A 16,339-nucleotide genomic window follows, 5' to 3' on the forward strand; every position below is an offset into this window, starting at 1 on the left:
GGATATGAATCTTAGATCAGAACAGCAGCTCACAATGGCTTAGAAACACACATTCAGATTAAACAAGCAGGAATTCTTTTATCTCTCTCTCTCTCTCTCTATATATATATATATATATATATATATATATAATATATATATGTTTATTTAGTATTGAAAGTTCGAATCAGCTTCGGTCAACCAATAACAAAGGTCAACTCGAAATGCTGAATACGAAATTTCAAATGTAAACCCAAAGTGAAACTGAATACATCGACCACAATGGTATTTGACATAGCAGGAGGTGACGTCACTCACTTCCTGCTATGCACATTAACGAACCGTTGAACTCTACAGTCAATGGTATGTTACTTCTAGTATTTTGCATGGGGGGGGGCCCTGCACCCCATGTACATTAAATATACCAACTCCAAGATCGCACTACAGTGAGGAAATGGGCTAATTCCCTGTTCCTTACTGAAGCGCGACCTCCCTGCATAATGACGACCAAAAGGATTGACCTACACTACAAGTTCACTATAGTGTAACTCGATTGATTTTGGTTTGACATTCTGCCTACCTGGGAAACTGCCTTTTGACCATGTGCCAGTCGACTGAGGCAGTTTCAACGTTGCCATAGTAAACTATATATATATATATATATATATATATATATATATATATATATATATATATATATATATTAGATAGAGATATATATACATATATAGTCAATATTGCTTGTAATATTAGAATTAAGAAGAATAAACATCTTATGTAAAAAATTAAGCTTGTTTCCTGCCTTTCCTGTTAAGTGGTATAGACTATTTGTAGGCTTCTGAGCCCACAAGCCCTTCTGTGTTGGAGGGAAGCCTTCTAGCTTAGTTTTTTTTCCTATAACTAGCCAGTTTTCTAGTTTCAGAACTCAAATCTGTTTCTTTGATCTCCAGCACTTGTTCAGAAAAAAAAAAAAAAAAAAAAAAAAAATGTTCATCTGCTTTTACTGTACTTGTGTTTCTACCTACTTTTTTTCACTTTCGCATCATCTTAAAAGTGCTCAATTGTATTTATTACTGCTTGGTGTAACTCATTCTAAGCCTTCTGGTTTCAACACTTGGGCTTCGGACCAGTTGTTTTGCACTGAGAGGGTTTGTGGTCTGCACTGTAGTGGCAGAACAGGTAGCTTACATCCTTCTAGGTTGGGAACTGCTGATTGAGGACTCAGTGTCTGTTATTCTAAAAGTGTATTAATTCTGGTTTAAGCACTTGGGCTTTCAGGCCAGTTATTTTACATTAAGAGGGTTTGTGGTCTGCACTCTTGTGGGAGGAGAGGCTGGACTCTGCCCTTCTGAGCTGGGAATTTCTGATTGAAGGCTTATAGTGCATGCATATCTGAACTGCTTCTTACTGGAGTTGGTGCGCCTTGTTTGCTGTGGCACAGACTGGATTCGGGCCTGCTGGATCAAGCTTTGTTTGTGTAACTTGAGCACTAATCCAGGCATTCTCTAAAGTATTTTGTATTTATTACTGCTCGGTAGTAACTTGATTAAAGTTTAGCTGTCATTCTAAGTCTTTTGGATTAAGCACTTGGGCTTCAGACCAGTTGCTTTACATTAGGAAGGTGTGTGGCATGCACTGTGGTGGCAGGACAGGTAGCTTTCATCCTTCTAAGTTGGGAACTGCTGATTGAGAGCCCAGTGTCTGTTATTCTTAAAGTGTATTAGTTCTGGTTTAAGCACTTTGGCTTCAGGCCAGTTATTTTACATTAAGAAGGTTTGTGGTCTGCACTCTTGTGGGAGAAGAGGCTGGACTCTGCCCTTCTGAGCTGGGAATTTCTGGTTAAAGGTTTATAGTGCCTGAATATTTGAACTGTATCTTACTGAAATTGGTACACCTTGTTTGCTGTAGCATAGACTAGATCCAGGCCTGCTGAATCTAGCTTTGTTTATATGCTTGTTGTTTGTTTGCCTGTTATTTCCTGGAATGCTAATTCCACCTAATACGTGGCTTCTCAGCGCTTCTGTGGATCACTAGTGATATCTGCATTGCTTACTGTACTTATTTCCTTGTTTCACTTGAAAGAAAGTTACTGTTTGTTGTTTTGCATTTAAGTTACCTGTAACACATTGCACTTAAGTTACCTGGCACTTGCTCACTAAAGCAATTATATGTCAGCACTAAAAATTAAAAGCACTACACCCTCACTCCCCACTGGCCCTGGTTTTCAATTATTAAGGAATTCCCAATATTATTCTAGCATGTCCAAAGGTCAGTTGTCAATCTCCTCTCCGGTCCAGCTGGTGAATCTGGGAATCTTGAGGCAATGTTACAACTGCCTCATGTACACAGACAACCCTCTCCTCCTCCCAACAAATTCCAACACATGTGAGGGATGCAACCATATAGCCAAACTGGAGGCTAAGCTCTCTCAACTCAGTACTGGCATAACCAGTCAGGAGGAGAAGGAAACCACACTCACTACAATTCCAGTCTCACATAGACCTACCATGACAGCAAACCAAACACATAGTCACACAAAAACATACTGAGGCTCTAAATAAAGATCTGCCAAGCAGCAGAGACCTCCAAAGCAGACACCCAAGCAGCTGCTACCCCAAAACAAAACACGTGCAACACATATCTCACAAAGCCAGTGTGCCAAACAGTCACAGCCCTTAAGACTAAACAACACACCTGATACACTTGTAATAGGTGACTCTATCGTCAGGCACACTGACGTCCCACTCACCAGGCTGAACAAGGAGAGGGTCACGGTGAGCAGCCTGTCGGGTGCTAGGATCCGCCACATAACACAAGCACTCAGGTCACTCCAAGGCAAGTACAAATATGACTCAGTCATTGTCCATGCTGGTGTGAATGACCTGAGACGTACCTCCCTGGACTACATAAAAAGAGACATAAAGGAGCTCTCTGACCATGTAGCCCAGGCCAGTATGACCCTGACCTTGAGTAGCATCTTACCCTCACCAAGAATGATGCCACAATATGAAGACAAGATGATCAATTTCAACAATTGGCTTAAGTACTGGTGTCATTCAAAGGGGATCCAATGCCTGTCAGCTTGGGATGATATGCTCGACAAGCCACGATGCTTCGCTAGGGATGGCTTGCACCTGCCACCCCTGGGCTTTCGGATATTGGCAAAGGCTCTTGCTACCCCCATAGTGCCTTTTTTAGGCAAGGCTCAAAAGACAAACCCACCTCCATAGGTATCACAAGGGATAAGAAACTAAGAGTAATGCTACTCAACGCCAGAAGTCTAAACCTCAAGATGCACACATTCGAAACTCTCCTTAGCATGGAGAACATCGATATCTGTGCAGTAACAGAAACCTGGTTCAGGGCTCCCGAGAGCACCCCAGCACTACCAGGTTATACCTCATACCATGCTTTTCGGCCCCAAAGCTTGGACCGAACCACAAAAGGAGGGGGAGTATCGATATTCATCAAAGATACCCACACCTCCAGGTTGGTGGCAAAGCACGAAGCATCAGAGACTATCCATGTGCAACTAACAGTGGGTAAAACTGCCTTCCAGTTTATAGCCTGCTACAGACCACCATCCCAAACCCAGGAACCCCACTCGGCCTTCCTGAGAACACTGGAAAATATGAAGGTCTCTCCAAACACCATTATATTGGGCGACTTCAACTACCCAAACATAGACTGGGAGCATTACTCTAGCTCCAACACCCTAGCCCAAAGGTTCCTAGAATTTATAAACTCAAATGCTATGGAACAACTTGTTACCACTCCCACAAGAGGGGAAAACATACTGGACCTGATCATCACCAACATGGGGACTCTATGCTCCAGACCAGAAGTGTATCCCTCACTGGTAAGATCAGACCATAAATTAATCTCACTGGATATTCACATCCCGACCCCACCCCCTGCCCAGAAAACCACAGTGAAAAACTTCTCTAAAGCAAATTTTACACTCCTCAAAACTGAGGTGGAATCCTTCAAAGCCCCCGGGTCTGTGGAAAATACGGCCCAGACCGCAGAATCCTTTATAAACGCATTCTATGAACACCTTCAGGAATGCATGGATCATGCGATCCCAAATAAAACCAAGACCCAATCCTCCAAAGGCAGACGTCTTGTCTGGTGGACCCCAGCCATAAACAAACTATACAATAGAAGGAGGAAGCTACTAAATGATAAAGCAAAATCCCAAAAAGGGAAGGCATCACTGATCAGTATCAGCAAAAAACTACGGGCACACATAAAATTGTCTAAGGCCAGCTTCGAGAGAAAAATTGCACAGGACACTAAGGATAATCACAAGACTTTCTTTAGTTATGTTAGGAACCTGGGTGGTAATTCCCAGATATGCTCAGAATTAGTCCAAAATGACAAAAAATACACCGAACCCACAGACATTGCCAACATCCTAGCTGACAGGTTCAGCACAAACTCCCCCCCCGTCCCCACCAAAAGGGCAAATATCTATCCCAGCAGAGTGCTGCCCCCCTGACATCTCAGATCCTCAGGTAAGAGCCGCCCTCTCCAAAGCAAAAAACACAGCATCAATGGGACCAGATGGTGTCCCGGGCTGCGTCCTACATGAACTCCAAGAAGAGCTAAACCCAAACATAAAACTACTGTTCAATCTCAGCCTTACTACAGGATATGTGCCCAAAGAGTGGCGTACAGCAACAGTGGTCCCTCTCCATAAAGGTGGTGCCTCAACGGATCCTGGAAACTATCGCCCCATAAGCCTGACTAGCTTGGTCTGCAAAGCTATGGAAAGGATCATCATGGACCTCATAAATAAAGATATTGGGGACCTACAAACACTGGATCCTACCCAGTTCGGCTTTGTTAAGGGCAGATCCTGCCTCTTAAACCTGGTTGATTTCTTTGAAACAGTCACCAAGGCCATTGACGAGGGGAAGGTGGTCCACACAGCCTACCTGGACCTCGCAAAGCCTTCGATACAATACCCCACTCGGGCATTATAGATAAGCTCACCAGCTTAAATATAAACCCCTATGTCACTAGATGGATTGCAAACTGGCTCAAGGACAGAACCCACATGGTTAGAATTGCTGGAGCCATGTCAGACTCCAAACCAGTTACAAGTGGTGTCCCACAAGGCTCAGTCCTGGGAACTCTCTTGTTCGGTATATATTTCTCGGAGGTACAGGCCAACACAGAAGGACTGTGGCTGACCAAGTTCACAGATGACTGCAAACTGGGCGCCATAATCGACTCTCCAGCCGACACAAGCATCCTCCAAAAGGGCCTCATAGAAACAGACAACTGGTGCCAGAGCCATGGCCTCAAGCTAAATGCCAAAAAGTGTATAGTCATCCCCTTTGGCAAAAACAAAGTGCCCACAAATTACCACATAGGTGGAAATCCATTAAGTACAGAAGAAGTAATTAGGGACCTGGGGACCCAAGTTGATAGCAATCTCTCATTTGACAACCACGTGGCCAAAGTGGTTAGAAAAACATTTTATATAGCCCACCTAATCATGAAGGATTCACATCTAGATCAGGGGAGGTCATCGTGCCTCTTTACTCATCCCTCATCAGGCCCATAATTGAGTACAATGCCCCTTTTGGGATGTACCTTACCAGACACCTGCAGCAACTGGAAAGACCCCAAAAGTACCTCACCAAGAGGATCAAAGGGCTCAAACAGATGCCATATGCTGCCCGGTTAAAGAAACTCCAGCTCTACTCAGTGGCATACCGCCTGTTCAGAGGCGATCTGTGCCTGACGTATAAAGCCATGTCCAACCCGGAATTAATGGACATGCTGCACCTCAGAAAATCCAAATCCCATCGAGCTACGCTCGAGACTTGAACCTCAGCACTGAAATAAATAGGACATGCTGGAGGGACAGATTCATAACCCAGAGGCTCCCTTCACTCTGGAATAAAATCCCAGTCCAGGTTAGGCAGAGTCCCTCATTGACTCTCTTCAAGAGGAATCTTGATGAGTGGATGAGAGATCGTAGGTTTACCCCGGGTATCACTTCTGTGTCACTGTTAGACAGAGGCACAGTATACTAACCTCGAAAAAGGGCATAGCAAAATAAATTTAAAATGGGTGGCGAAAGCCAAACACATTCTGGCTAGGCTTATAAATGCCCTAGGGCAGATAGCCTAGTATGAACCTATGAACCTATGAACCTATGAATAATATGCATGTGCACAAGGAATGAAATATCTGCTAAGTAAGATCAATAAAAGAGCAGTAGCAGTAAGATACACATACTGTAATCTCTAATACAGAGTTTATTATTAAATATCTTTTTGACTGGAGATTTTAGAAATACAAGTTACATAGAATAAAGTAGAATATTAATGGGCAAATAAGACAGAAAAGAAATATTTGAATAACAAACTGCTTATAAGACAGATATGTATTACATATACCTGCATGTGGCAGAAATGTACATGTGCAAGATCTCATATAATTTACATAGAAAATTGAATAAAAATAGCTTGGTCACATGAACTTTGAAGCTTTTTTCATACTGTATGTAATTAGATTCACTAATACTACCCGTATTACCTGAACAACTCTTTTATGAGTCAGAGCTGAAATTTGAGTGTTATATTGCAGAATCAGTACATCCATTTTGATAGAAAGGTAGATTTTTCAATATGTTTAAACCCAGGAAGGAAGAATGGGATTTGAATTAAGCACATTGTAACTTTTGAATACAATACAAATTGCATTTTTTTTGACTCCACAGAAATAACAAGGCATTTTCTTTGACCCCAGTAATGTATATATTTTATGAAATAACTTAATAAGCTAAAGACTTTTTAAATGTTTTGATATTTATCATGTTAAAGAGAGCTACACAATTTTGAGATATACATACCTGTACTTTTAAAATTAATTCAGAGCTTTTGTTAGATCTATAAAATATGTATATATTTTAGAAATGTATATATATATATATATATATATATATATATATAAATGTATATATATATATATATATATATATATATATATATATATACATATATGGGTCTACTTTAGAACACCGACACACCAAAACACTGACGATGAGAACACCGAGACCGGAAGATCGACAGTTCAAAAGCATGAAACTTCACATGCCCGACAAACTACAATCCCAACAATCAACAAAACAAATACCTTTTCCGAAAAACACACACAACACAAGCACACCAAAAACCTTACAAACCTACACTAAACCTTACATATACAACTATCTATGCACTAACCTTAACCCAATCCCTAACCCTAAGGTCCGTCACTATCGCACACTCACCTAACCTGCGCCCTAACCCTAACTCACTTAACCTGCCCCTAACCCTAACGTCTGTCACTATTGCACACTTACCTTACCCGCACCCTAACCCTAACTCACTTAACCTGCCCCTAACCCAAAAGTCTGTCACTATCGCACACTTACCTTAACATGTCGGTGTTCTCAGTGTCAGGCTTTTAAACTGTCGGTCATCTCAGTTGTCGATCTTCTGGTCTTGGTGTTCTCATCATCTGTGTTTTAGCATGTCGGGGTTCTAAAGTAGACCTATATATATATATATATATATATATATATATATATATATATATATGCATTGATTTTCCTTTTGTATATCAGTTTAGTATGATAAGATTACCAATCACCTGTAAGTTTACAGATATCTTTATCTCTTCAGGTCCTACTTTGTTCTACTTATTTGTTCATAGGTTCATAGGTGTGTACTAGGCTAATGACCCTGGGGCCTTTACAAGCCTAGCCCATAGGATTACCTTGGCATCGTGCCACCCAACCTTAGTCCCCATTGCCCCTATCAAGTAAAGCCACTGGAATGATACTTGGGGTGAATTTTCTATTTTCCATCCACTCATTAAGGTTTCTCATGCTTGACATGTATGGGAATTCTATTACATAGCATGGACAGTCTCTGGGTTATGAATCATGGTGTGGAGGGATTGGGATTTCTTTAGCTGTAGCAATTCTAACAGAGCTGGTTCAGAAATGGCTCAAGCAGAGATCGCCTCTAAGTAGGCAATATGAAACAGAGGATAGTTGGAGTTTTTTTAGTCTGTCCATATAGGACAAATGTTTAAGGCCTAGAATCCTCTTTGTGAGGTACTTTTGTGGCCTCTCCAGTTATTGTAGGTGTTTAGTGAGGTACATGCCAAATGGGGCATTGTACTCAATGATTGGCCTAATGAGGGAAGAGCAGAGGGAGACAATGACCTCTTTCTTCCTGGATGCAAAACCATTAGTAATGAGATGTGCCACATAGAAGGACATTCTGACCACAGTGGCAATTTGGTGGTCAAAGAGAGGTTGCTGTCAACCTGTGTTCCCAGATCTCTTATAACACCTTCTGTGCTCAGTGGACTACCATCGATGTGATAATTCATGGGAACCGGGTTTTTCCCAAAGGGGACGACAACACATTTTTTTGGCATTGAGCTTAGTCGTTGGTCTCAGTGAGGCCTTTCTGTAGGATGTCAACATCACTCAGGGAGTTAATAATAGCTCCCAACTTGCAATTGTCTGTGAACTTTGTCAGCCAGAGCTGAACCCCTTCATGTTGGCCTGGACTTCAGAGAAGTAGATACCAAACAGGAGTGTACCCAGGACTGAACCCTGTGGGACTCCACTTGTGACTGGTCGGCAGTCTGAATTGGTATCAGCTACTTTCACACTGTGGGTTTTACCTGTGAGCCAGTTTTCAACCCATCTAGTGATATAAGGGTTGATGCCTAGCTTAGTGAGTTTTTCTGTGATTCCTGAGTGGGGAAAGGTATCAAAGGCCTTGGCCAGATCAAGGTAGGCTGTATGAACCACCTTGCCTTTATCCACAGCTCTGGTGACTGACTCAAAGAAGTTGACCAAGTTGAGCTGACATGATCTACCCTTCACAAAACCAAACTGTGTGGGATCCACAGTTTGGAGATTCCCTATATCCTTGTTCATTAGGCCCATGATGATGCGTTCCATAGCTTTGCATATCAGACTCGTCAGACTAATGGGGCAATAGTTCCCAAGGTCTGTAGTTGCTCTTCCTTTGTGGAGAGAGATGACTGTAGCAGTCTGCCATTTGGTAGGGACAAAGCCTGAGGTGAGGCTGTGATTGAACAGAACACACAGGTGAGGTGCCAGTTCACTCTGTAGTTCATGTAGAACACAGCCAGTGATATTGTCAGGTCCCATAGAAGCTGTATTCTTGGCCTTGGGCAGTGCTGTTTTAACCTGTGCAGCAGTAATACTGGGTGCCTGGCAATCTACTAGTATTGTGACTTGTCCCATGGTGGGAGAGAGGGGTAAAGTTGGCACTGAATCTGTCAGCCAGTATATTGGCAATATCTGTAGGCTCGGTATAGGAGCTACCATTATGCAGTAGCTCAGAGAAAATCTGGGTATTGCCATGCAGATTCTTTACATAACTATAGAAGGCCTTGAGGTTTTCATTACTATCTTCTGCAATTCTGTTTTCATAGCTAGCTTTAGAGGACGTGAAGTGGGATCTCAACTTTTTGTTGAGGCTAATAAGGGAGTTTTTCTAGTCTTGGGACTTCACCTTATTCCGGATCAGTTTAGTTATAATACTGATGAATGAGCAAATAATTTGGGAATATTTCATGAATAATTTATATTACTATTGCATAAATAGATATATAGTACACTATTTGTTGGATAATTTAATACTTGTAATTAATAGAAGCGGATTATTAAACTTTTATTTAGTAATGGGGGAATAGTTTAAAATGGCTAAAATATAGATAAATTAATAGTTTCTTACTATTTTTAATTTATATTATAATACTGCATGAATTATTGGTAAGTTGTGGTAGCGTATGGCTATTTTTTGATGAATTTTTAGGATCTGGTAGGTAGAGAGACAGTATAGCAGTTTAAAATGGCTAAAATATAGCTAAATTAATAGTTTCGTACTATTTTTAATTTATATTATAATACTGCATGAATTATTGGTAAGTTGTGGTAGCTTATGGCTATTTTTTGTTGAATTTGTAGGTTATTGTAGGTAGAGAGACAGTATAGTAGTTTGTCTATTCAATAGGCAAATTGGGAACTTTGCTATCCATGTTAGGTTGTGTTTTATTGGTAATGTATACAGTTACAGTTGTTGACTTGTTTTTGTTTTTGTTATTTAAAAGTTTTTAGTATTTTAGTTTGTAGAAAGGAAGAATTCAAAAATGTGGAATGTTAAGATAATGTTGGAGGAATGCATAACAGTCTTATTTAAAATGGCGGATACATGTGATATATTATCTTTTAAAAGAAATCTTTTAAAATACACTCTATGGACAGTTTTCATCTATTATCTATTAATGTAAATGGCACCAAAAATAAATCATTAATATGATAGCTAATGCTGGGAACATTTTATTATTACAAGAGTCTCACTTGATAGATAAAGATATACAATATTACAACAAAAATAAATCATTAATAAGATATCTAAAGGAGGGGATATTTTATTATTGCAAGAGACTAATTTGACAGATAAAGATATACAATATTTAAATTACTTAGATTATGAAATGTTATCGTCTGCTTTTTTTGACAAAATGAGGAGAGGAACTGCTATACATTTTAGATAGTTTACTGTAATGCCTAAGTTCATACAATCTGTTAACGATCCCAAAGGAATTTATACATTTGTAATAATTAAATATAATGGAAAACTCCATACCCTAGTTAATCTTTACTGGATCCCCAGAATAGGTGCACAAGTGGCTAAATATCACTTAAACATACTACAAAGTCATTGGAGGGGTAGTTTAATTTTACCAGGGGATTTTAACTGCATATCTAGTATAGAACATAGAAGTAAACAGAAGAAAGCTAAAATTCTGGCATCAGCTAAAGCACTAAACAAATGGCAGTATCAGAGCTGCTCCTTGTAGCCTTGCTGTGACTGATCCTATAGCCATCTGGATACACAAATCTTATATAAGTATTTTTTGTACTTTATCTGTTTCATTGATAGTTAACAAAAATGTGCTATGTTTATTTATTTGCTTGATATTGCTGGTCTTTATCTGCATTTTGTTTTTCTGTTTCAGTGATAGTTAACAAAACTATGCTGCATTTATTTATTTGCTTGATATTGCTGGTCTCTGTCTGTATTTTGTTTTTCTGTTTCAGTGATAGTTAACACAACTGTGCTGCATTAATTTATTTGCTTGATATTACTGGTCTCTGTCTGCATTTTGTTTTTCTGTTTCAGTGATAGTTAACAAAACTTTGCTGCATTTATTTATTTATTTGCTTGATATTGCTGGTCTCTGCATTCTGTTTTTCTGTTTCAGTGCCAGTTAACAAAAGTGTGCTGCATTTGTTTATTTGCTTGATATTGCTGGTCTCTGTCTGCATTCTTTTTTTTTTTTTTTTTTTTTCAGTGATAGTTAACAAAACTGTGCTGCATTTATTTATTTGCTTGATATTGCTGGTCGCTATCTGCATTTTATTTCCCCCCCAACCTCCTGCCCAAGTGTTTTTGTATTCTTAAACTTGTTAGCTTTGGAATTGCCAACCCCTGCTGTAAATTTGATTTTGGACACTCGTCCCAGTCCCATCTTATTTGCTCACTCTACTGAGTACAGTGTGATCATTTGAGAAGGACTACCCCCTTGCTTCTTTGATTTTGACAGTCCTCCCAGTCCCATCTCATCAGCTCATTCAAGAGCATTTGGGAAGACCAACCCCCTTAGTTTCTTAATTTTGAATTATTTTCTCTTTCCTCCCTCTTCACTTAAAAAATAAACTTTATTCAGCTGTTTTTACTGTAATAATGTTCTTCCTACTTTATTAACTTATTTTGGTTTGCTGCTTGCTCGTAAGTACTCAAGTGCTTTTATTCTGCTGCATTACTATTTGTTAGTGGCCTGATTAAATTTGTCTGTTATTCTAAGCCTCTTAGTTTTGGTTTTAGCACTTGGGTTTCAGGACAGTTATTTTACATTTAAGAAGTTTTTTGTGGTCTATACACTTCTAGACAAACCCTTATCAAAACTCTCTCTACATAAATCCATCCAAGTCTCAGAATACCATGTCTAGCCAATTCCCATCAGTTTTTCCTGCTAGCCTGGTTGACATGGGCATACTCAGACAGTGTAGCAATTGCCTCATGTTCACTAACAACCCTCTTCTCCTAGCACATAATTCTTCTACTTGCAAAACATGCATCTGTATCAGTAACCTGGAATCCATGCTCTCTCATGCCACAGTCAGTACTACTGACTGAGGAGACTGCCAGCACAAACACCTCACCACCCACATCACACAACCAAGCACAACACACACCCACCTATGCAGAGGTCCTGAATAAAAAGTTACCTAAACAGCAGAGATCTCCAAAACACACTCACAAACATTACACACACAACACCAAATACATCACAGACAGCAGACACCACACCAATGTCTCACAAACACAGCCCATAAGGCATAGCACTAAACCCACACAGCCCATAAGGCATAACAATAAACCAAACATACTAGTCATTGGTGACTCAATTGTGAGACACACTGATATACCCCTCGCTAGGCTTGTCAAGGAGAAGATCAGTGTCAGTTCTCTGTCAGGTGCCAGATACTTAAGTCTCTCCACAACAGGTACAAGTATGACTCTGTCATTGTCCATGTTGGTGTGAATGACTTGAGATATACCTCCCTGGACTACATGAAGAGAGACATGCTTGAGCTCTCAGAGTATGTGTCCCAGGCAGGTTTGACCCTAGCCCTAAGCAGCATCATACCTTCACCAAGAATGATACCACAATACCAACAAAAAATATTTAACTTCAACAGTTGGCTTAGTTCCTGATGTCATTCCAAGGGGATCCAGTATCTGTCTGCCTGGGATGACATAGTTGACAGCCCTCGATATTTTGCCAGAGATGGCCTCTACTTGTCACCCCTGGGATTCCAGATTCTGGCCAAGGCTGTTGCCTCCCCCATTATGTCATTTTTAGGCAATGTCTCTAAGACAAATCTTCCAACATTAACAATCTGTCAAAAAGCAAATTGTAGGTCATGCTGCTTAATGCAAGGAGCCTTAACCTGAAAATGCACTCACTGGAGGTTCCCCTCACACTGGAAGATGTTGAAATCTGTGCAGTCATAGAAACTTGGTTCAAGGCTGTGGAGAGCACTCTTGCCTTACCAGGATATACCTCATTCCACACATTCTGATCTCAAAATGAGGTTGGGAAGACTAAGGGTGGTGGTGTCTGTATCTTCATTAGGGACAAGCACACCTCCAGACTGGTTTACCGACATGATGCACTAGAACTACTCCAGGTGCAACTGACAATTGGTAAGATACCCATCCAAGTTATAGCCAGCTATAGACCTCCCTCCATGACTCAGGACACCCACTCCTACCTAGACATACTTGACTCCATCAAAGTACCCCCTAACACCCTAATGCTTGGTGACTTTAACTACCCCACCATAGACTGGGTGAACTATTCCTGCACTAATGCACCCAACCAATGATTACGTGACTTCATTAGTTCTATCCTGCCCAACCCCTGCCAGCAGTAACCAGGCTAAAAACTTTGCAAATGCTGACTTCAGCCTTCAAAGGGAGGGTATCAGTAGCTTCACACCACCACACCCCTCAGAGGATGCAGACAACTATGCTGAACAGTAAGTCAATGCAGTGTACAAGCATCTGTACAACTGCATGGACTCAACCATACCCAACAGAACAAAAACCTGCTCCTCAAGGAAACACAAACCTATCTGGTGGACACCCTCTATCAACAGGCTGTACAACAAAAGGAAGATACTGTTGTCCAAGGGTAAAAAGGCACAAATTCCCAATTGGAAAAACTCCCTCCTTAGCCTCAACAAGCAAATTAGATCACTAGGGAAAACCTCCAAAGCCAATTATGAATCAAAACCAGCCTTCAAAACAAAGGGTAACCACAATTTCTTCTTCAATTACATCAGAAACCTCCATGGCAAAGCCCAGGTTTGTTCAGAATTAGTTCTTAATGATACCACTTACACTGATAATATTGACTTAACCAACCTGCTAGCAGATAGGTTCAGCACAAACATCACCCCTGTCTCCCCCAAATGCCCATTCAACAACTCCAATACTTGTCCTGTACCTCACATCTCTATAGATCAAGTGTTAGAGGCCCTCTCCAAGGCAAAAAACACAGCTTCCATGGGACCTGATAATATCTCAGGCTGTATTCTGCACCATCTCCAGCAAAAACTAGCCTCCCCATTGAGCATCCTATTCAACCACAGCCTAATTACAGGCTTCATTCCAGCAGAGTGGAGAACTCCCATTGTCATACCCTTGCACAAAGGTGGTGCCACTACTGACCCTGGGAACTATCAGCCCATTAACTTAAGTCTGATCTGTAAAGCCATGGAGCATATTATTATTATGGACCTCATAAACAAGAACATAGGTAATCTCCAAGCACTTGACCCCGCCCAGTTTGGATTTTTCAACAGCAGATCTTGCCTGTTGAACCTGGTTGACTTTTTTGAGACTGTCACCAAGGCCCTGGATGAGGAAAAGTCAGTAGATACAGCTAACCTTGACTTGGCCAAAGTCTTTCATGCAATTCCCCACTCCAGCATCATCGAAAAACTAACACAACTTGGTGTAAATCCCTATCTCATCAGGTGGGTGGTCAACTGGCTCACTAATAAGACCCACAATGTCAAAATATGTGCCTCCACCTCTGACAGTAGACCTGTCACTAGTGGTGTTCCCCGGGGATCTGTGCTGGGACTCCTACTGTTTGGCATCTACCTGTCAGATGTCCAGGCAAAGGCAAAATACCTGTGGCTGACCAAGTTTGTGGACGACTATAAGTTTGGTGCTGTCATTGGCTCCCCAAATGATGTTAACATACTACAGGAGGGTTTCACAGCAATAAATGACTGGTGCTAAAGTCATGGCCTTAAGTTAAACACAAAAAAAGTATTATCATACCATTCGGCAAAAACACTACCCCTACTGATTACCACATCAATGGCAACCCCCCAAGTACACAACCTGTGGTGAGAGACCTAGGTACACAGGTCAACGACAATCTCACATTTGACAATCATGTAATGGCAGTGGTCTGAAAAGCCTTTTACTTGGTTCATCTCATAAGTAAAGGGATTGTATCCAGAAAAAAGAGGTTATTACCTCTCTGTACTCCACCCTCATTAGGCCAATAATTGAGTACAATGCCCCATTTGGTATGTACCTCTCCAAACACCTGCACCAGCTGGAAAGGCCACAGAAATACCTCACAAAGAGAATCTATAACCTCCAACACCTGTCCTATGTGGACATGTTCAAATCACTATCATTCTACTCAGTATCATACAAATTGCTCAGAGCTGATCTTAGTCTCACCTACAAGGCAATCTCAGACCCTGCCTTACTAGAGATGCTCCAAATCCATAAGTGTAACTCCTTGTGCATTACCCAACCGAAAGGCCTAAATCTAATATGCAACATTACCAAAACCTGCAGGAGAGACAGGTTTGTCTTCCAGACACTGCCCCATCTCTGGAATAGATTCCCCATATACATCAAACAGAGTACATCGCTGACCCTCTTTAAGAGCAACCTTGATGGGTGGATGGTCCTGCAGAGTGGTGCTAGCAGCAGAGAGGCTAAAAGAGCGACTGCTAACCTGATAAAAGTATTTTTTTCCTGCTATTACCTGGGTGACTGTCTGATCTAGCTAAACTGCAAGTATTTCTGCTTCATGAACTGTTTTAAACTGTTTAAAGTTGTTTTTGCACCTGCACTTTTAAAGTTTGTCCTGTTTGTTGCATTTACCTGTTGAGGCTACACACTCAAGTGCCCTAGCCTGTGTTACATATTTATTGCATTTTCCTGCTGTTTGTTGCAAAAAAGAAACAAAAACAAAAAAAATATCCTTGTTTCCCATCTTTCCTGACCTAGAGTAGTTCAAATACAGGTTTTGCTGTATTCTGGACTTTTGGAAGGTTCCTGTGTTGCCCATTTCCATTCTTGGATAAAGGGAGTTCACCAGTGGCAGTGGGGAGCTTAGAGCAGCCTATCTATCCCTGGAGGAGTGCTCTCAGCACAAGAATCTGGTAGTCTATTGGCCGTTTTGGGCCAATTTCTAGCTCTTTCAAGTCCCCCTGTATAAAACCCACTTTGGCGCGGCTTTGCGCGATTTTAGCATCAGCAGCATTGGGCAGCTCTGCTTAATTGGGTTTAAACCATTCTCGGCTCCACAAAGTCTGCTCTTCACTTTTTCCCTTAGAACTGATCTAGTTCTCATAATAAACACCCTATTCCAACTCTAAAGCCTGGCACTTGCTCACTAAAGCAATTATATAAGT

Source organism: Protopterus annectens, chromosome 5.part0, assembly GCF_019279795.1.
Source record: "Protopterus annectens isolate FY-2018-M chromosome 5.part0, PAN1.0, whole genome shotgun sequence".
Classification (NCBI taxonomy): Eukaryota; Metazoa; Chordata; order Ceratodontiformes; family Protopteridae; genus Protopterus; species Protopterus annectens.